General features: G+C 41.4%; 1 protein-coding gene across 2 annotated transcripts in view; it reads right to left on the bottom strand.

The window, feature by feature from the left end:
• Hr4 (nuclear hormone receptor 4) overlaps nt 1-21378 on the bottom strand; it is a 149790-nt gene that overhangs the window by 93894 nt on the left and 34518 nt on the right. The gene's annotated exons all lie outside the window — the stretch shown is intronic.

Genomic DNA, 21378 nt, shown 5'->3' with positions numbered 1-21378 from the left:
ACACGAGGAAAATCTTGCGCTTGCTGTAATTGTATATTTTGATGATACACGTTGTTCAGCACGCAAAGATAGATAAAACTCGTTGATCCACCGCAAATAGCCTGAAACTAAAAGTATCCCCGTCTCCGATTCTAAAAATACCCACGATAAATCCTTCCACTATTTTTATCATTTTTCTCCATCGACTTTCAACCGTATCACCCTTTTCTGCGAACTGAACCATACATTTTCATCGCCGTTTGTTTCTTCGCCACCTCCTCTATCCTTTCGTTTTACCTAGCCTTTGATCGAGCAAGAGAGAACGGAGAAAAGAAGAAAGCGAGAAGCGAATGCTACCTGTTGGGAGTGGTCACGTGAAACCTTTGGCGCCCATGTGATTCGACGAAGCAGAGAAAAGGAAAGAAAAGATGTGATCGAGCTTGGACGCATTTCGTTATGCAAGTATGTATAGATCAAAGGACGCGCCATGTGCACTGACAATTACATGCTGCAAACGGAAGAACAGCAGGCCGATGAAGAGAATCGAGATAAAGAGGCGGAAGAGGGGAGAGGTAAGCGGAAAGGTAGGGGTGGCATGGATAAATTCAGGATGACATTAGCATTTCGCCCTGCGAATAATGACTATTGAGTGTAATAATTGCAGCAATAAATTACCCTTTCCACGTTGCACCAAGGAGAATTAACACTTTCGCGTGCCCAGTCCACCCGGGGTAAGATATCCTGCGGCATTTTGTCATTCGTACGATCTATTCATTTCACTAAATATTTTTTGTATTATACAATGTATAATTATGTTTGACTTCCCATACTTGCGATCAAACGTAATTTCATGCGTAACATTTCCGAGTATAAAGCATCGTCCAGTCTAGTCCGATTATCGAATATCGACATCAACCAACTTGGAATTGTTTTATCAATGGGTACGTCGATGATATCTATGCTTACCAGTATTACTGGTATTAAGCGAATTGAAAATTTTTCCAATTGTTGCCTTTTTTTGCAAAGAGAACCACAGTTACTATTGTATATAGGTAATGCTATTTCTAATTTCGTCCTTCCAAGGTGCGCTACAATTCTAACAAAAACATAGGTAAACATAATTAATTCGAATACGTTATTCTCAAGAGTAATTGTCTTTTACAAAACAATAGAATCAAAGTCATATAATTTTATTCAGATTTTCTTTGTCGCTCGAGATACAATTATGCGACCCCTCAAGGATTTATCTAGACGATATTTCGGTAGACGTTGAAGAAAACGAGGCAACCTCCGCGGCATCTGATAAACACAGTCCACGGAATGATCGTGCCACGAAGACGAAGCTGCTGTCGCACGTGTTGACAGCAACCAGAGGATAGTTTCCAGTAACCTATTCCACGGTACGTTTTTGGGTCACACTCGATCGAAGATAACCGACCAACCAAGCACGTTACGTTTTGTCTGCTTGCACCGGCGTATTTGCCACGCGCGGCGGTTTCACGTCGCAGCCATGCGACGAGCCTGGCGACTGTTCAAACTTGCCGATCAAGTACCAATTCATCTAGCTCCGATTGACTTTCACCCTGGATACGGTTGCGATACGTTTTTTGAAAGATCGTTAGAAATATCCATCAACCGTTTGTTTTTAGCGAACCTCAGAGAGGTGCAAACAACTGTTACATTTCTACAATATGTTGAAAAATATCACAAGTGTGTTACTTTCTTTACAAAGTGTCATAGATAATCTATAAATGCGTATGTAAGAATGCATGTATATCTCTCTGATACAGTATCGTTGGTCTCACCCAAACGAACAAGTCTGTTCAACCTCTTAAATCAGTTTTCTCGCAACGAAGCGAGCATTCCGGAGGACCCTGGAGACTTCGGGGATCAGTCTCTAGCGGCGAGCGGAAGTCGTTGTTAGTTGATCGTGAATTTAACTGCCGCTTGTTTCAGGGCATAAATATTCGTGGAACGAAGTAAATTACAGTGACACCGTGGCCACTCGCTCGGATCGTCGTGTACGGTCACGTCGAGACTACGAACGATGCACGATTAACGGATTCGAAGCGTTGCATATCAGTATTATGAGGGGCATTCTGGGGCAAAGGTTGAAGAACGCTGACTCCCCTCAAGCTCCAACCCTCCGCCGAGGTATCCCAGTGCCTACCTCTCTTCCTCCATCCTCCTTCGACTCCCTCGAAATGCCAACTACCTCCCTCTTTCCTTCTCTTCGCTTCACACTGCTTCTCCTCCGTTTCTGTCGTGTTCCACCTCCTGTTCCACCACCTCGTTGCACGCCAACCTCCTCCCATACTCCCCACCCGTACGACCATCAGGCAATGCTCTCTCGGTACTTTCGTCCGACACTCCGACCTACCCCAATATCCCTCCTACCTTGTCTGCCCCTTTTCTCTCTTCCGTTTGACTCACTCTCACTCTCTTCTTCTTTCCCCCTCCGTCATGTGTCTCACTGCTTCTCCACCAGCCCTCCACACTGTTCACGTCCACACGTTTTCCCTCCCTTTCCTTTCACCCACGGATGTATCCGATGAATCTCTCCTTCCGCCTCGTTTTCTTTCTTCTTTACTGACGTTCATCGATGCTCCGTGCGCGCGTAAACTGTTCCGGAGTATGTCCTTCGCTCCCCGTTTTTCAACCGAGTGCTCTCTGTACTCTCTGTTCTTTTAGCTTACTTTCTTGGACTAGTCAAAAAAGAATCCCGTATAACCTAAGTGCCTTCGGTTTACCATTTACAATGGGAACTAGAATGTCAGAAGCTAGGTTCGCGCTGCGCGAAATTCGTATTGCGCGCTTCTAAAACAACTCTATGGATAGGACGTGTTACTGGTTTTAGGAAATACCGGAGATTTTACCTGGGAAATCACCAGTGAAATGAACAGGACGGCTCGATCCGTGTAAACGAAAAACAGAAAGATTTTACAGAGAATTTACAGAAATTTTAGATCACAGATACTGTTTCGAAATTACGAAATGTTAAATAAAGCAACGAGCGCTCTATAATACAATAGAATAATATCAGTAATTGACGATTAGCGATGGTAAATAGTTAGAAATTATTATTATTCGAAAACGGTAGAAAAGAAAATTGAAACAAATTTTGAAATATTATCACCTTTCCGTTGAACGTTACACGTAGCAGCGTGTAGAAAATTAAATTTCAATTCAATCGGCGATAGTGATCGGTAAGGGATCAAGAGATTCACGCGAAGTGTAATCTTCGCATCGATAAATAACCTGTTTATCAACGGTGACGTACGGTTCAGTGGAATTTCGAATCGATAAAACTCGAGAGTACGGCGAGCACACGTAAAAATAGACCGCGACCTACCCTAACTGACTATGGACGCGCTTACCCACCCCCAGAGTTCGAGTCTTTTATCGAAAATCTCTTGGAGGAGCTCTTTCTTTTGCGCTTTCTCTGTCCTTTCGCTACGCGAGTCCTTCCTTCGAATACAACTACCCTTCCCTTCCCTTTATCCTTTCTGTCCCTATATCTCCGCTTCGAATACCAGGACTTTACTTCTTTCACGACTACAGGGAATTTTCTGGGATGGCAAAAGTGTGTCGCGGATTCGTTGAAGCGAGGACGAAACGTATCTCTTTGAACTTTCCACAGGATAAAAACGGGATGTCGTTGATAATTTACGAACGGCAAATACATTTACAGGCTTAAGGTTAAACCAATTAAATTCGGCAACTTTTTGGCGAACGTCTGTTTTCTTCTTCGATCTATCTGATTTCGGTGATCAAGAGACAGGTTAATCCATTACAGATTACACAAATCACTCCATACTATTTTTTACTTTTGCGTATCAATTTGGACATTTGACTTCATTGTGAATATAAATGTTGTGGATATCAAAAAGAGTCTGAAAACGTATCATCTCTTTTATCCCTTTGTTTCATGCATTCTTAATCTTGGTAGTACAATTGATTGAAATTGAAAGCGTACAGATTTATAAATATAAACATAAATATCTAAATATCTAAATATCAAAACATACGTAATATTACTAATCTTTCTAATCATAGCGTTTAGATGGCAGGAAGTTTGAAATATTTTCTGGTTGTATAATTTTTAACTCGCGAAACATATAGAAGGTACAAAGCATGGTTGTCAAAGAGCTTTCCGGTACGATTGCTGTTTCGTTGATAACGCCGAACGAGATAGTTATATGCGATAAACGCGAGGATCGAAATCGAATAACTCTACCGAGTAATAGAGTATTTTGCAACCTACTTCGATCAGAGCATACGTTCCACAGACATGCACTTTCGGTTGCCTCGTCTTTTCATTCCTTTACAATGTCAATCCTCTTTCATTCTACCTTCTTTCTCTTTCCTCTTCTTCTTTGCCCGCGTTTCACTCGGTACGTCACGACTTTTAAAGAGTCTTTAGTACGTGAAAGTGCATGCGATTCGCTACATGAGAAGCTTCCTCTGGTCAAACGAACGCAACGAGAAATAGTAGTCTGAGAATCTGTCGTTGTTTGCGAACCAAGTTCTTCAATTTTCACTTCGCTTTATCATTTTCTGACATAACGATTTTCGATCCATTTAACGTAATAACTGGAAAAACGTTACAGACGTATTTACACGATATGGCATTCAGTATTCGTTATATATCTTATTCGTATATCACAAGTAAAAACCTTTATTGCGTTCCTAATTATAATGCTTCACAAAAATGTAAATTGTTACCGAGCAGCTAATATTTACGTAATTGAAAATTGGTAGTAAAATGCAATAAAAACTTCGCAATAAAAACTTAAATCGTAGTAACGGTAATTTACAATGGTAACTTACAAGAAAACTGCAAATTTTATAAAATTTTAGCAGATATAATTTTAACGGTGGGCGTATTGCATTCCTATAAGGGAAACTCAAGAAGAGAAAAGAAAAAAGAAAGAAAAAGAAACGAAGACAGTGGAAAAATGTGTACAAACTGCGTGACACAGTCGGGAAACGAGAAAGGCCATTTGAGTAACGAGCCGCGATTTCAGACAATCGCGCGATCGTCGTGCGATGCGCCGAGCCGCCTAGAAAGAGAGAGAATCTGACAAAGCGTCTATTTTTGCGAGCGTAAAAGCCGCTTGTGCGCGCTGCAGCGGCGCTCTGCGTGAAGAGGGTCGCGCCACAATGCATGCTGACCCATATTCGGGTCGTTGCTATTTCAGATCCATCCTTTCCATAGAGGAAGGTCGTCGGACTACGTGGCGAGCGCGGCGGTTATGTAACGCTGGCTTGTTTTTAACGCCCGCCTCGGAAACACGCGATCCACCATCTACCAGTCGAAAAAATCGCGTAAACACGTTTCAAATTGAAATTGCAATTTAGATTCAAAAGAATTGTAAATTTTACAAAATTATGGTACAGTTTCGCTGAATTATTAAAATTAGTGCGGATTCTTTTTTCCTCTACGTTAATTTCTATATCTAGCAATGTCGTTCCTAGTTCTCCGGTTGTTAACATCGATTTCCTAACTCGAATTGACTTTAGTTAATATGCTAATTACCTATGTCACTACATATTCGCTTGAAATCTGGCTACTTGAATGTAAATGGCTTCAAGTCATTTTGACTCGTGTAAATACAAATTTGAAGTCAAGTTAATTCAACTCAAGTGACTTGACCAACGATAAGTTTAGGAAAAATAAATAAGTGTAATAATAACGATCCGTACTACTGACCGTGAAATTGTTCCTGGACAGCCACGAAACTTTAGATCTGGAAATTTGTACCATACTCGTACATTGTATCGAAATTTCTTTGGTTTCAGATTTCGTGGATTGCGAATGATAGTCAGAAGGGTCGAATGAACATGACGAGCGTGGTAAAAGTTTTCTGTTGTTCCCTCTGTTGTTCCTTTTATGATAGCTTTGGTGCACACCTGACGGCAGACGGCGTTAAAGCCACTGATCACAGGGTGTTAAGTACGTGCATCTACGTGACAGAATTTCGACGTGGTCTTTCTCGAAGAGAAATCTGTAAATAGAGGTTTACAGTAACATTTCTTCCGAGAAACTATCTTCTTATTCCTTGTGATACAATTTACATTCCATGTGTTTTTATAGATAAGAATTAGAATAATTTTGTAATAATACGGAGTTCAAGATGGAGATGGGATGATAAAATAAAGGAATTTTTAAAATGCCACGATTATCTATAATACAATAGTAAATATGTACATGTCGAAATACTGGTACAACTGATATTACCCATATTACAAGAAATGTGTAATACATATAAATATATCTGTGAAGTTATTCAGCTACACATATGTATATTTATACTCAAGCAATTTCCAAGTAGATATTGTTCACTTCACTGGTCGGTAAAGTCATTCCATCAAACGATCCTTTAATTGTCCCGAATAGTACAATTACAAAACGATTAGATGGAGTGTTAAATGTCGTAAAGACGAATCTCGTAGTGCACGAGCCTGCAGATGCGTTCAACTATACACACTAATGTACATTCGCATACCGTAATTTAAAAATCACGAAAATTTTTTTAATTCTGGTATGGGAAAAAAGCGATCCTTTCGTAATCCTTTTTTTCAACATTTCAAATATTAGATAATGTTTCAAGGAAATATAAGGAATAGTCCTTATATAGACAGGCATTACACTTTCGTACAAAACATATTCACGCGTCAATGAACGTACAACAACGGTTCTTCGTTTCCCTTCACAGTTTTCGCCTTCCCTCGGTTCACTTTCACCGTCGTGCCAGTCGTATTAGTCGATTCGGCCGCGTAGACGCAGCCGTTGAACGTCGATCGACACCATATCGTGCTTTCGTCGACAATTTCACGGCTCGTCGAACAACCAAGCCGCGCGCTATGCCGATGCATGACTACGATAAAATACGCCCAGTTCTCTCACCTTGAACGCGGGAAACCTTAAAGACCGTAAAGCTCGCTCGACCAGGCTAGGCGGCGTGGAAAAACGTTAAGACGTATATCTTCGAAGACGGCCGAACGGTCGCGGTTAACCCCGGCGACATCCTTCAGACTCTTAACCCCGGCATATGAAATGTCGTTTGCCTTTTTACTCGTTAACTATGCATCTGAGGAAAAACTAACCCAGTTACATTTTAATACCTTCGTTACCTGCGCTACTATACCAGCAGATACTTTTTATATTTTAGTTCTATATTGTAGAACCAATTTCTACATACATCGAATATTTTTATACATGGCGTGATCATTTCTAGTGTATTTATGATGTACGATGTTTGAGTAATGAGAAATGGAAATACAGGATCGGCGAATCCCAAAATACCAACACCAGATAACCACGTTAGTTTGAGGTCAGTTTGATTTAGATGTGTATCGATTTACGCGTGTTCGAATTTACTTTAAAACATAGTCGTTCTTTCCGAAGTACTCGCTGAAACGAGATACTTACTGATTTCCATTGCTAATGTTCATAAACCGTACGATACTCTTCTTTCTTACCTTCGAAACAAAAAAAAAAATGAAGAGAAAAACAAGAGAACGTCTAAACTATTACAGATATGCTTACAGCAATAATACATTCGCAAGCGAATAGTGCCGATACAGTCTTAATTCTTAAAACTACATACATTAGTTAGTAGGATCCTAATCTCATCCAAATCCACCACCAAATCGTCGACACCAGACCTATCTAAAGAAAGCGATCCTTCGTGATCCCAAGTAGGAACAGAAAGTGGAAGTAGGAAGGACAACGTCACCAGCAGGAACATCGAAGGGAGAAGTTGCGGGGAGAAGAACGATCATTAATCGTTCGACCCTCGCGGGGGTCCAGTGTCGTCGCATCCGCTGCACTTTCTCTCCTGCCGCTGCACCGTTGCACTCACGGTAGGCAGACAGGCAGGCAGGGTGTAGGTTACGTGGCATAAAGCGTCGCCGGGGAATTCCCCACCTGGAATGCACCTCGCCGTCAAATGCACCGTCCAGCCCCACCACGTGGCCACTCACTCGGCCGTCCCCACCTCGAGAGAACACGGTGGTTGCACCTCTCCTCTATGACCCCGCTACCACGCTACCATTTCCCCGTTTTCTCCTATATATCTTCCCCATGCCCCCACCTACTGGCCCGCGAGCGTACGCTCGTATGCGTCATCCCTGCCACCGGTCCGGACCCACCACCAACATCCACAATCTCCATTCGACCTCCACCTCCATCCGACCCGTTGTCACGCGTACGCATGAATCAGGGGGTGGCCGCAGTAATGCGCACGCGCGAAAATAGTAAACACTCCCCAGCTGCGCAATGCGACTCGCGTTGAGGCAGGTCCGGGACATACATACAGTGAGCGACAGCATCAGCAGCGGCTGCTGCTGCCAGCAGCAACAGCGGCGCACCGATTCGATGCTGTTATATACGTGCAAGTTAGATGATGTGTAGGTGTGACTACAGAAAAAAGAGGGTGGGAGAAATATATATATATATATATATATATATATATAGAGAGAGAGAGAGAGAGAGAGTGGGAGGAGGCCGGGGTAGAGAGAAAGGGGTGGATGGGTGGGCAGCTCGATACCGGTCTGGGTTCAATGCACACCGCTCACCCAACCCCAGCTCCTACCTGCTCCCCTCTCGTCCTACTACTCTTTCAACCCCTTCAACTATCCCGCGGATCATGCACTCCTCCGCATCGTTGAGTCTTGTTTCTCCGTTCTCCTGCTCCGGGCCCGGTTACCACGGCCAGTTCGAGGGCTTTCTTTCTTTTTTTTATTCGCAAACCGTCCTTGCTTATGTCGTCTTCCTTAACCGCTTCCGTCTTGCTTCTTCGACCTTGTCTGACGACGAATTTCGCCAACGAATGGAAAGGAGGGAGTTGAGACAGAGAGTAATAGATAGAGGGGTAGATGGGTTGGCTGTTCGTTGTGGGAAGATGCTTTCTTTCGAAGAGAAAAGAGGACAGCTTGCGGATGGTCAGGGTACGATAGATAGCTTGGCTTCAGGGGTTGGGATGCTGAGATAGATTCGTGCTTTCCGCACGTTAGGAGTCGCGAGCAATGGCGAACAGTTGACGATTGGAAACGATGGATTTAAGGAACTCGTTTCTTTATTGTGATAGAAGTTCGAGACAAAACATTGTACGGATGGTTTGTCGAGTAAAAGTACACGTGTACGTAGAGGTGTTATGTTTTACGAATTTTTCCCGTTGCTACTGTTATATACGTCTAATTTGTTGTTCGGACGTGTTCTGAAATTGAAACGTTTGTTAAAATTAATCGTAGAAAGCTCTTTACCCACCAAGCAAGGGACCTTTGAATAAAGAAATTGCTCTCAAAATACCACCCCTTCTTCCAACCTCCGAATTTGATTTAAACAAGTTGAAATACGGAGAACGGTTTGATTGTTCCCAATCACAATCGTCGGCGTGGAACCAAGCAAAAACGATCTTTCCGGTGACTAAGAAGTTATACCGCCATTTTTCGCAGAAACGACATGATCCAACAGGGAAGACCATCGAAAGGAAGTACGGGACTGAGAAGAAGAACGATTTTCTCTAGCTACGAAAGGTATTACGTCGTAGTTTCCTCGAGCGTTTCGCATACAGCCTACAACCGCGTTTTTCAAGCGTTTCGTCTTCGAAGTCTTCCTCGTACTCACGATCATAAGTTGGAGAGACATAAAAAAAGAAAGAGCGGGTTTGCAATAGCGACAGAAATCCGACAACGTTGCATTTTGACGTTTTGTCGGGTGGAGAAAAACGCGATCCATCTATCGGCTCCTAACTCCGTGAAATCTTGTTTCATGACTTTTTATGGAAATAAAGCTGTGTTATGCCCTGTGAATAAGTGAATAGAAAGTAAGTAAGGGTGGCACGAATAACGCGATGCCAAGAAAGCTAAGGAATCGTCGATCGTTGTAATTTGACCGGATGTCGTTGATCTAAAGTATCCTCGTGGAAGCTTCTCATACAATTTTCACGGGGAAAATAGATGATAGAAAATGATTGACTTGCTTTATTTCGATTTAAGAAAATTTCGTGGAAATTTTGGAAATCGCTTATAATATATTCTAAGAAATTCGTGCCAGAAATCGTAAGAAACGGAAGATAATTATGATATCTGCTTCGTTTTAATGTAGAAAAAATTTGTAGAAACCTCATTACTTTTTATAATCGAAAGAACTTTCAATTACAGAGAATTACATCCAGCTCCGTTAACTTTAATCGTAACACAGATCTGCGAAAGCCGCTGTTCCAGGAACATCTTGAAACCTTTTATCCACGATACGTGTTCGTGACTCTCTGCTGGCTTTCCTCCTTGTTCGTATTAAGTTACATGCGATATTAGAATCCTATGAGCGTATCTACTTGGTTTCGTTATCAATATCTGGTCGGCGAACAATTCAACAGCTCTTCACCTTATCAGTTGACAAAAGCATGTCGGTATTGCGACCTAGCCGCAAGTATTACAGAAGATATGCAGGTTAAAGACCCGATCCTATAATGAACTGTCCTCGAAGAATGTTAACAACTTGTTCCACAACTTTATCAGTTTCTTTATAGCGAAACAAAGAAATATAAATTATCTTTGCTAATGTCGGCATTGTTTTCTGCAAGTTTATATATTTGATATATTTAATAACTTCTTACAACTATGCTAAAACGCATAGAGAATAATTCGAAATTTCATTCATGCTCTCTTACCCATCTCTACTCATCTTTTTCCTATCACATAGAAAATCATCCTCGACCTTCAAATACATGCCTTTCGTTTTTACGAATCTTGTTAATCCTTCTCGTATGACCATGGCCTACGGACGAACGAATAATTCATCGAAGATAGCGGATTGTGTGGAATGGGTCGGTGTTTCGATCACGGCTTGAGCAAACGGTTGAACGCAAAGAAAGAAGAGAAAACTAGCGGCGGAGGTGAGCTCACGAAGGAAGACATCGAAATCGACATGTCCTCCGGGGATACCTTTCCTGGCATCAATCGAGCTTTTCTAACGTAGTCGACTCGACCGCCCTTAGCCACTGTATTTCGATCTCGAGAAACACAGTCGAGAAAAGAGTCGCATAAAAGGAACTGAGAAACGCGAATGACATCGAGAAAGAGGGACGGAGAAAGAAAATGGTTCGTCAGCGACTTGTGCGTTTTGATGAACAGCCGTATTTGCGATTTTGATCACCCGCTATTGAGTTTCGACCAGGGAAACGAATAAACACTTTTGAGAAATTGACGTCGGTCTGGAGACTCGAATCTTTAACTAGGGACCCGTAACCCTGCAGACGCCTTATTTTTGACCGGCTTTTGAAGGTCTTCCTTTTCCTTCCCCTTTGTTTCGACAATTTAAAGCGCGCAATAGGGAGAACTCTTTTGGATCTATTTCTTTTGTTAGTTCTCCTTTGCTTTATTCAGATATCATTGAATTGCGAGCCATAGTGATTGGAAAACGTATCCATGAATCATACGCAAGTCAAATTGATCGATTCCACCGAGGATAATAATCATTTAAGTTTTCTAATATATTACAATTAAGAAACGTTCAAAAAGTGGACTGCGTGTGATAATAATCATTACCTACTTTTGAAGAAGAAATGACCAAACATGTCAATTCGCAGATTATAACAATTTTTTAAGAAATTCATCAAACAATAATTTTATGAAACACATTGATATACAACTTATATAATAAAACAAACGTTTTCATTTATAGCGAAACAGTTTTTAGCATTATCTTCGAGTTTGGAGGATACTCAAAATTTCTCTTCAACTTATACAAATACCGTCATATTTTTTAAACTCAAGTAGATTTCAAGTCAATTTTGTGAGATTTCTTTTCTAAATGCTGATAAACAAGAGACGTTCCAAATGACAATGATTCTGGAAAACAGACATCACTTACGGTGATGAATGTATAATAAAAATTAAATAAAAATTGCATTTCGTTAATAGCTTCTTTAGCAAGCAAGTTCAGTTGCGTAACAACTCAATTTCACTAAATGCAAAACGGCAACACGTGAAAGCGTAGACTTACAAAGGCTAAACGAACAAAAAGGAAAGAAACTTCGCCTTTTACATGAAACTTTAATATTCTTACGAAGTTGTCCTTTCCAAGTTAAAAGCTTATTATTTCCAAAGATATCGTGAAAAAGTACACGAAAGATATTTTCCAAAGTAATTAACTAAATACGTATCTTCTGTATCTTAGCAAATGAAGGATAATATAAAAAGGCCACTTCATTCTAGAAATCCAGAAAGCCTTAATAAAAATACATTTCACTTTTTAATTACAAAGAAGATTTATCCACGATGCACGTTTCTGCTGAAGTGAAATAATAATCATGAATAAATGAACAAACTTCGTTAAACACGCGCAAGTATTATATAAACCACAGTGATGGAATCTTTCCCAGCGCATATATCTGCGCCTTCATAGACCAAGAGAATAGATTTTACTTAATGTACATAGACGTCCATAGAGTCGAAAGGGTTAATAAACTACTGTAATGCCTATTGACACAAATCATCGAGAGAAGAGCAGCTTGCCATCAGCACCGCATGCAGCGTTATCTATTCAAGCCCTATTGCGCCGTCTCTACCATTTCTTTTTCGCGATATCTCGACGGAAAAGCAATTAATCCCTACGATCGGAATAGCTTCTCACCATACCTCGACGACGTAAGGATCCAAAATGCAACGTGCGAGCTTCTCTGTAGGAACTTCAACGACGCAGGTTGCCGAATTAGAACTTTAAGGAGCAACGCATTGTCCCTGGCGGCCGGTAGATCCAACCTCGTTCTGCTTCCGTTCCTTCACCGTCCCCTTCCCGAGAATGCCGACGCGATCGTCGATTCCCTTACTGTGGTCGTCGCGACGGTTGGAAGTCGGAGACTGCGAGGTGGCACTGGTAATGATTAGTCAAATCGGGGTCGAATCACCCTCTCTTTGTCATTCAACGTCAACGAAGAAGATCGCGATGGCAATCGTGCTCGTCGTCGTCATGATCGTTGTCGTGGTTCGTGATTTGCGTACGCGAATTCCAGTGACGGGACGCAAGAATCGATCGCGATTAAAAGTCCTGCACCGATGTAAACAAACTGCAGAGCGCCGAAAGGAACAGAACGAAGAGCGGAGCCGGGAGGGAGGATGGCTCGGAGGCGGAGCGAGAAAGAGGGAGCGAGGGCTGGAGAGAGAAAGAAGACGCGAGAGAATGGGAATCGTTGGTGCGTTACCTCGCGGAGGTCATTGACCGAGGGTGGCGGAGAGAATGGAGGGGTAACGCGCGCGCGCGAGAGAGGGAAGAAGGGAGCGAGAGAGAGAGGGGGGGAGAGGAGGAGCCGTAGGTTGGGGGTTTCGAGGATCGAACGAAGAGGAGAAGAGAATGTGAGAGAGCAAAAGACGGGGATGCGAGAGCGAATCGGCTCTGTGTGTTTGTGTGTGTATCGGAGGGGTTCGCGTGCAGTTGCATCGACCGGCGGCTCAGCTGTGCATCTCCACCCCTTCGCCTCCACCCTGCCCGTCGCCAAACCGTTGCTTTTGCAGTTCGTTCTCCTCTGGCCTGGCAGCTCGTCTCTCCCGACCACCTCGCCAACCCTCTGGCCTAGAGGATCGCGCCAGCAAGTTCGCCAGTCCCTCATACCCCTTACGGCCCGGACCTCGCGCAACCACCGAATCGGCGACGCCGTCACGGGGGATGCTGCGCTGTGAACGTGACCCTCAAAACGGTACGCCGTGTACACACCCCGCCCACCAGTGCCGCGCTACTGCCAGAGACACGTATGAACGTGGTCGCCGTTAATGAATCGGGACTATGCTCTCAAGAAGCTTCGTGAACTTCGGCCCTCCCTTAAGACCCCATTGCTCCTGGGTTCAACGAACCCCGACCAACTCCAACTACCAAACGCCTTTCGGTCTCCTGGTGCAACGTATCCGCGCAGGCTATCGACTGGTTACTTGCTCGCTTCTTCTTCGTCTGCGTCTTGTTCCTCCTTTTTGCTATTTTCAAATATATTGGCTTCTTTAGCTTTTAGGTTTTCTATATGGGAAATGCAGTCGGTGTAAGGAAGCCAATATAGGAATTTTGTTGACAAGGTTATTCGACAAGTATTTTGTACTATATCTGTTTTATTATTTACAATTAACGGCATTGTTCGTTCTTTTTTATTTTGTTTTTATGCACGGATCTAGTGTTACGCTGGATTTCGGTATAGGTTGTGAAAAAAAATGATAAATTCTGAGGAAAATTCACATTGTCGATGAAGCACATTTAACATTAAATTCGTTTCAGAATTATACATACCTATATAAAATGAATTATTGTGTAATCTATGTAAAATAAGATGCGACAAATATAATAAATCGTTTTTTAAACGTTTGGTTTGGACACATGATTAAAATGTTGAAGGGAGAAAGGGTTTCTTTGTCTCGATAGATAGAAATCATCGCGAATAAATTGAATTTCAAACCGGGGGAATAGGTTGCCGGCAAAAAACCGCTAAAGAAATTAGTATTCGCAATTAACGTCTGTCCTTTGGTGGTTGCAGACGTTCCTTCTCCATAGATTGCAATCAGCATGTGAAATACACAACAAGTCGATATATCGTGAAAGCATGTGATAATGTTGTGATATTGTTTCGTACAATTAGACGATCGTGTTGCTATATTGACGGCGCAAATGAAACATAATCCATGAGTTTACCATCTCTAAAAATCATATTTGTAAGACTAATCTAGAAGGAGTTAATTAGAGAAAATAATATTCTTTGAATGTTTCTCTTTACGATATCCAAGTATCGAAAAATCAACTCTTCTGCATTCCTGACTCAAGTCGTTCGCGAACCATTCATAGAAGGAAAGAGGAAGGAAAAGTATCAATCTGCTGATAAACGAGGGAATAAGTCGACTCGCACCGTAAGCGAATTCGCAAAACAGAGAGCAACTTCTGACCCGTAGGTCAGACGATGTCAAAACGACCGACACCTTCTTCTCGTTCCGCGGCACCTTATGTCAGAACGAAAACAGCCGACAGTAGCGGCATTATACAATATACGAGCAGAGTTACATATATTCACGTGTTTAGCTGGATGGAACTACCCCTACAACGAGGATAATTTCAGGTCGAAAAACTCGAAAAGAGTTCGAAAACTCGGACAATGAACGGTTTCTCGACGAGGGGATTGAACTAAGAAAAGTTAAATCTGCCGGAAAATTCCCCTTTACGCGTAATTAATTTAGGACTGATTTGCCTCTGATGACATGCTACCTATTTTCATTTGATATCGAGATAGTATCGTGATTCTTCAACGTTCAATGAGTAGCCGTTGACAGTGGAACAATGAGGAAATGGTAGAAGCGAAGATCTCTATATGCATTGAGAATTACAAATTAGTTCATCTCAGACCTTGCATCCTCACAGTACCAATTTATCAATCGAACTACGAAACTAAGCCACTCTTATTTCTCGTAAAATCCAATCTTCATCCTCGTGGAGTATCGTTTCTCATCTCGATGCTGACGCAACGGAGACGCGCCGCCTAGAAAACTATACGGCTGATTCTGTTCAAAAACGCTGATACTTCTTCGTTTTGCCAACATTTAAAAACACTCGTCGACCATCTCCATATCGAAGAAGATGATTTCCAGTTATGGGGCTACGCAGTATCCATGACAACGTGTGCCAGGCTGATGTACACGTTACACTCGGCCCCGAACGATGGGGTAGGTCAACGTACGGTTTGTCGCTTGGCAACCTAACAACCTACCCTGCGACCAACTGCATTCAAGGACTAGACCCTCCTTCTTTTTTTTTTTAATCAGTGCCATTGTTCCGCAGTTCGATTGTCACTCTCCGTTCGAACCGCTCGAGAACACGCCGGAGAAGAGGAAAAAGAGGAAGAAGGGTATGGAAGTTTTGATAGACGCCGAGGGTCAGCGCGTCTTTCGTACTTCCAAAATATGCCTCGATGACGAGCTTATTCGAAAATCGACCCCTTGAAAGCATAACCTATATTCGAGACGACCCGAGGTTATTTTACCAAACGTAAGTCGACGAATTAACCTCCGGACACCAAAAATTTGAATGTACTTTACCACTTCAAACTCTTCAAGTTGAAGAATTACATGAAAGTAGTACACCAAAAATGATAAACATGGTTAAAGAAGAAGTTTGATCCCAAAAATTGTTCATTTCAGCTTTATAACAAAGAAAAAGCCAAAGTAGTAAGCACAATTTAGTATCTCAATACCTTACAAATTTATCAACGTCAGCAATCATTTATGAATTTAATTAAAAACAAGATTTATTTATAACAATAAAATATAATTTGGAACATTCAAAGGCCTTCGCGTTTTGCATCCTAATCGATAAACACATCTATTTCAAACGACCACTAGCCAAGTGTACAGACGACGTTGAAGGGGTTAAAGGAAGGGTTCGAAGTTCGTTGAGAAATCTGCCGGTCGGTAGGTAGTCGCGTAGGTCGTCTGGTAGGAATTAGGTTAAACTACGAGCAATTATGACAGGATATGATTTAGCCTGGCTTTCTTAACCGTCAATTTCTGCTATGTGCACGCCAACGATTGTCCGCACGCCACTGTGCTACCGGTCAGGGCCGGCCTTTGACACGTATTCCTCGATAGCTCTTACACTATCTCGCGTTCGTAAACGACAGAATAGTTCAGAGTAATTGTTTCATCCGTGACCGTAATCATTTTACTTTGATAGCAATTCAAACGCACGAGATTAAGTCATAATAAGAAAATTTCTATTATTTTTCTTTTTCCAATTTTTGATAAATTTATTGAAATATAGCCAAAATATTGAATAACGAAAATTTGCAATAAAGTTAATAGCCAGCCAATTTTATGTGAGTGTGCAAGTGTAAGTAGGGATAAATTCCGTAATTAGTTTGCATGTAGATACGATGGTTCTGAAAGTTGTTTATCAAATACTCAAAAATATTCAAAAGTCAAATCATCTAATGCATTAAAAAAATTTTTTATGAATCTAATTTTCTAATATCTTTTCATTCGTTTGTTAAATTTATACACGCCACAAAAAATTAAATTTCAAGAACTTCTCGTAATGATCGATATTATCCAATTTCTAAGAAACAAAGTGTCAAGATAGAAAAACAAAAGATACCAATTTCAAGGTATTCCCGCTTCGTTGCAGTAAAACGCCGACTTGATTGTGTACCTGCAGCAATAAGGGGATAAATCATTTTTTATAATCTTTTTCATATCGATCAGACGGTATGGTGTTTCTCAGTTTCTGCTCGTTGTCGATATGCAAATTAATTGTACGGAACTCTCACAATAATCTCACGAAAACCCTACATTGTACAGAAAACAAGAGAAAGTCTTGCCCATCGGTGAAAAGCACGATAAACCTAGAATTAAAGCACGATGGTTACATCTGTCTTCAGCATCAATTTGCCCGGCATACATGACTCGTTATCGAGTCGAGGCCGATGTCACGGTGAAAATTGAAATGCAGCCGCTTTCATCCAACGCGACAAGACTTATCTTTTCTCCAGCGTGGTTTTGGCGCCTCGACGAGTTCTATTAATAACGGTGTCTCAAGGAATTTCTGGTTCCACGGTCACACGAATTTTTACACTTCCCGGCATTGTCCCGTTACTAATGACTCGTGACTTTGCGCGAAATTAGAACTCTATTTTTGCACGGATAATGTCCGAGACAGTGTGGGTGAAACGAATTCGCCTCGTCTTCGATCCTTCTTCGTAAATTTAACTTGGTCGTTACGTCGGTTGTCTCTTTATTGTTATTGCTGTGCACTGTATTTTTGAAACGCTTTATTGTCTCATTATGTTGTCGTTATGTGGTTGAGTATTATTCTATCACAGAACTTTTGTTTCACAGTGAGCTTAGTCCTCGATATTTTAATTTCGCTGTTTGATATTCGATGAATCTTCCTAGAAGTGACTATAAAAATTAAGGGAAAGGGAATTATTTTAAAGGCAACCACGCACATTATAATATAAAATTTAATATAAAACATATGATTATTATATCTTCGTAATGTATAAAATTATGTTTGATCGGAAACTCGTGTATGTACGTCGTTTGAAAATCATGTATATCATTCACTTGACAATAGCCACCTTTATCAATTAAAGGATTGAAAAGGAACGATGGTTTAATCGAATATCGGTCAAACACGGATTTACATGTTCACGAAAAAGCGACACGTCGAAAGAGGTAACGAAAACGTAACGTTTGTGTCGCTTAATCAGATTCGAGATAAGAAACTGACACGCGTGTTTCGTAGTTCGAACGGTTTTAGGATTAATTATAGAAAGCGAGCGTCAGTGGCCTCTGCCGTATGAAACTGTCGTGCGCGAGCCAGAGAAAGTCACGTGCGACTGATTAGTACCTAAATGCTCTCATTTCCGTGTCTACGTATACAGGGCAGAGGACTTGAAACCACCGTCACGATTTGATGAAAAAAAGACAGGTTAGATAATTTAAAACAAAAATATACCTTATGGAAAGAAATATTTTTAGTGAAAAGACTTTGTAAATTGTTTCTTCAAACATTACTCAAATTTTTTAAGTATCTGTTTCACGTACAAATATTGAACTCGTAAACATCCAACTATCACCCTTCTTTGTAGCAATATTTGCTATTGCATAAAATACGACGAAACAATACGTACCGGAATATTTCATTCGCTTCGGTGTCGATTATTTCGCATTTCACCAGTGTTAAATTGAGCATCTCTCTCATTTATCGTTTCTCTAATCTATTTCCCATATCTCCAACGAACTTGTGGTTACTAAATGTCAAAATTAACTGGAAATCAGCATATTTTCCTGTTTTTCATTCCATTCCGAACACTTTTATCTATTAAGTATTTATTAGGTGGCAAATACTCATAAATTCTAAATTGGTACATATTTGAACGTATTAACTGACTAACAAGACAACAAAAATTAATTACTCTATTTAGTAACAGTGTGTACCCAGTTAAAAGTGCAGAGCTGGTAAGGTGATTAAGAGCAAGAGAGGTATACTTTTCTGTATTGTTGGCCGTCACGCGTTGCTATTTTGTTTTATTTATATACGTAACACTTTCGGCCAATAGAAGTGATTATCTTTGCCTACCGTGTTGGATCCGTACAAAATAACCAATCAGAACCGCATTCCTTACGCCAATCTTCTTTCCAGTTCCGCGCTATACTTATGTATGCAATTGTTTTAAAACACTTACGACATCAGATTCGACTTATCTCTTATCTCTTTTACTTATCATTAGATTCGTTATGTCCTTTGTAAACGAATTTCTCGTTACTGTTATAAATTGCCAAACAACAAAGAGGAATTGAAACTAGTTAGTGTCTTATATATAACACAATTGCAATAAGACGTCGATATTCGTCACCCCACTATGATCGTGTCCTCTCGCTAATCAGTACCGCGCAGCATGTAAAGGGTAAATAGTTAATGTCCATTCTCCGATCGGGAAACCGGCGAACGAATCCACGAATTGGCCTGCGTGAGATACGACTTGGAACCATTCCGTACCCGAGAGTCAAGAGCCAATCCCACTATCTTACGGTCGCTTTGTAACCGATCGATCGTCTCTCTCGCCCCTCGCGTCTTAAATCTCTCATCTTTTTTTCCTTCTTTCTCTCAGTCCTATCTCTCTCTCCTCTTCCCTTAGACACCGCTAGACAAGCATGTTTCTCCGTGGCGACCACGCGATTGCGCATGCACACCGCACTAGCGTCAGATTAAATTCGAAACGGTCTGTAAAGCGTTACCGAGACACGTTGTGTTTTGTATAGTTTGGAATACGTGTAGCGCAGAGTACGCCATGGGGTCAACGACCCGTCTACGCTGTGGAACGCACGTACACCGACATACGGACTCGTGTGCACATGGGCACACACCCATGCCGATCCGTGTACGTATACACGGTGAGCCAATATCGCCATGCACCTCCACCAGATGGAGCTGAATCTCTCTCCCTCCCCACTGCTTCTGCGCTAGCTATCTCTGTTGCAGTCACGGTTTGTGGCGCGGTTCTCTCGCTTTGCTCTACGCAAGAATCTAGCCTAGACCGCGTAGTGTGGCGTAGACCATAGAGTGCATGGAAGAAACGATAGACTGGCAAGTACAATATTCGTAACGAATTCTCAAATGGCGATAAGACACGCAACACGTGCACACGTGTGCATCACGATGCAAGTCGTATACATTATCTGTTGTCCATATGTTTCTATACAGATTTTTCTCAGTTACTAGTGGACCATTTTCGGGCTTTGGGACGACCACAGCTTTTTCGGGTTTCAGGGATGATATCATTTTTAGGTGAAAATACTATGAGGTGCACACGTTATCTTGCTGTGAGATGATCAGAGTTTGCTTTCGCTCGATAAAAACTATTTGCAATCCCAAGTCTGTCAAATGGCGTCATCGGTCTGGGGCGCAGTTAACGAGCTTTTGAATAGATTTCGTTGTGGCATATGACTCTATTACGGACGACGAAATGAAATTAGTTTATAAATACGTACGGCAAATCGATACTTATTAAAACATCTGTAGAAGGTTGTACATTATTTCCTCGGCGTGGAGATATATTCTAAGCTATGTACAGAAAATTCAAGGTAGAACCGCGATGCTGTCTTGGGAGGCATGCATTGCACTGTCTACATATAGCTGGAACTGTGAGACACCTTTGATCTTGCCAAAAAACCGACAATCGGCTCACCCTGAGACAGCCTCGCTGGTTTATCTCGCATTGTCGGTATCGTAGTTTCAGAATTTTGGTGTGATATTGCCAAAATGTTTGCAAAATTTTATTAAAAACCTTGGTCATACTGCCTCAATGAAGCTTTCTACGCAGCAAACACAAAAAGTAGCCGAGTAAGGAGGATATATTTACATGAAAAAACTGACGTTACGCACAACGAAATAAACCAATTCGCAATACGGTAACGAACGACGCACATTTAAAATGCGCAGAAAAGCATGTGATGCGAGAGAATCGCTAGATGTTGTGATGCATTGATTGCATTGATTGCATCGCAGATGTATAGAAAACAATAATTATATTGGTGGTTACGAAATACCATACATACTTCTGAAGATCGTGGCAGGCTGATAAAGAGTCACTATGTATTGTATAAAACCCCCTCAAACGGACTTCCCCTTTTAGCCCTGGTAAAAATTATTGGAGTCAAGCGGCTACACAATCGGGCAATTATAAGCATTATTCGAATTGTGCTGCCCTAACCTGACACGGAAACGATTCGTGCATTAACTGGTAAGATCTGGTACATAATATATAATAGTATCAAATATGGAACAATCAAATGCAAAACAAAAGATAACGAACTTGGTTAATTCATTTTCTATCGAATATACGATGACCGTTTAAAACATGATGCGTG

The sequence above is a fragment of the Bombus flavifrons genome, chromosome 5 (genome assembly GCF_040668555.2).
Source record: "Bombus flavifrons isolate JBK064 chromosome 5, iyBomFlav1_principal, whole genome shotgun sequence".
Classification (NCBI taxonomy): domain Eukaryota; kingdom Metazoa; phylum Arthropoda; class Insecta; order Hymenoptera; family Apidae; genus Bombus; species Bombus flavifrons.
Note: the sequence above shows the minus strand (reverse complement) of the source record. Positions and strands in the feature narration are given on the sequence as shown.